Source organism: Megalobrama amblycephala, unplaced genomic scaffold (assembly GCF_018812025.1).
Source record: "Megalobrama amblycephala isolate DHTTF-2021 unplaced genomic scaffold, ASM1881202v1 scaffold436, whole genome shotgun sequence".
Classification (NCBI taxonomy): domain Eukaryota; kingdom Metazoa; phylum Chordata; class Actinopteri; order Cypriniformes; family Xenocyprididae; genus Megalobrama; species Megalobrama amblycephala.
The window spans coordinates 159,214-161,520 of NW_025953378.1; the positions used below are offsets into that span (position 1 = coordinate 159,214).

The window sequence follows — 2,307 nt, forward strand, 5'->3', positions numbered from 1 at the left end:
TGAAAAAGAGCAGTAGTAAAGAAGTAGCTGTTTATTAAAGAATTGCACTTATGCCTACTCAGTTAAGGTTTTTTTTGTTTTGTTTTTTAAGTATTTAAGTGTTATACTTGAAGTTTGTTACTTGAAGTTTGTTACTTGAAGTTCAGTGTTTCAAAGAAGCACAAGAAACTAAACATTGCACTTTGCAGATTTTATTAAAATATATACATTTTTAATTATCAAATTGTCATCTGAAGTATTTAATGTACAAATAGCATACCATGTTCATTCTAAGGAAGGTACACACACCCCCACACAAAAAATACAAACATGTTCAATCTCAGGAGGGTACCACACATTCACACACACCAAATACAAAACAAACATTTCTCCTGGGGTCTTTTTACCGTTCAGCATGCACATTTTTCAGTTTCATCTGGCCTTACAACAACACTTGGACACATGTTAACTAGAATACAGCAAACATTCACAATCTTATCAAGAAGGGTAAATTCTTCATCCTTACAGGGAAGCAACAAACTAATTGGTACTGTGTATTGTAATAGTGTATACTTATTGCGCAAGCTACCTATTACCCTTTCTACGTGTATCCTAAGGTGTGCTATAGCACGTGTGTCTTCCACATCCTTAGCATCGAGTTGACATCTGCTTTTAGTGAATGCAGGAATTTTAACTTCCGCGCACATCATTCCCACACTGTCTTTAATATCAAAGCCTCTGTCCGCCAACACTAAATCGCCAGGTAACAGTTTGTTAAGAAGTCCATAATTCTCAGTTATGTGCTTGTCAGATGCTCGTCCCCCCCCATCCCTTTGAAATAAATGAAATTAGGCCTTGGGGTGTAATTCCAATCAAGTATTTCATTGTGTGTGCGTTATTGTAGTGGGAAAAGGATTGTGCGCGCGCCATTAAATTTGATGGCCTCTCTGTACGTATTTCAAAACAGTCGACAATAATTGCAACACGCTTCCCAAAAGCTTCCAAAAATTGATGTGGCATTGTGGCTTGTAAACAGTGTCTCTCAGGCCTGTATAATATTGTACCTTCTCTGTATTATCTCTGAAAAACTCTTCATCCATCTTCAGCTTGTTTAGCTCAGACTTGAGCTCCCTATTTTCCTGCAAAACACGGTTTAGTTCTGCACTGCTTTGCTCACAGAACTGGCATTCTACTCTAAGTCTCTTAGCTGCTGGTTTGTCTGTTTCTGTCTGTTCACTATATTCCTCCTCTTCCACAGCTCCTGCCTCTGCTTGATCCCCATGCTCCTCTTCTTCTTCTGCAGCTCCTGCCTCTGCTTGATCCACATATCGTTCTTCTTCTGCATGTTCTTGGACTCCATCTCTCTCATCTTCATTCATGTTGTTTTGTTCACTTTGGCCTCCTCCCTCAGATTCTCTCAAATGGCGTCTATGTTGTCTGCTGCCATGCCGATCTGACACTGTGGCTGTGACTTCAGTGACCCAGGTGTAAGGTTGGAGCCCAGTCTGGATGAGACTCGTCCATCTCATATGCTGGTTTACCTATGGGGAGACAAAAGTATCCATATTGAAAAATGATTGCAATCAACAGTGGGAATACTATACGTAATGTTATACAATACTATGTAATGTTATACAATACTATGTTATGTTATAATGTATTACTTATTTTATTTAATATAAAGACTTCAGATGCAAAAGCCTCTAAGTGACGTCTGAAATTCTCTTCTAAAATGAGCGTTTTTTCAAGCTAGTATCTTTTGGTTCAGTAATTTCACTTTATTGGCATTTAATAGGTCATTTTCATTGCCATTAAAGTTAACTAAACATAAACATATGAGCTTGATAAAAATGCTCATTTTAGAAGAAAATTTCAGACAGCACTTAAAGGCTTTTGCATCTCATTATATTAAATATATATTTAAAATTATCAATAATAATCAAAAATAGCTCTCTAGTTCTGGCTGGGTTACACCTCGTAATATCCGAGTGGCTCAGCTGATGGCTCTGTTTTGATCACATGCATTCACGTCACTCAGCTCGCTCTGGCTTCTCCGGTTATCTCTTTATGTATGTTTTAGCCAACAATAAAACGAAATTTGTTATAAAACACCACTCTGCCTCTTTTCGTTTTATTTTAAAAAAACAAACAAAAACATATTAATAGTCTCAGGTAACGAGTGATTGATTATCTGCAATGTCTGCATATAGGCTATAACAAAACGAAATATTAAACAACCCTGCTTCTTTTCGTATATATTTCAAAAATATTAAATGTAATACTATCACTGTACTACTAGCACTGTACTATTCACTGTAATAAAATGAA

General features: G+C 36.7%; 1 pseudogene; it reads right to left on the reverse strand.

Annotated features, from left to right (window-relative positions):
- Positions 1 to 389: 389 nt before the first annotated feature.
- LOC125261591 lies at positions 390 to 1,358 on the reverse strand (annotated as a pseudogene).
- Positions 1,359 to 2,307: the final 949 nt, after the last annotated feature.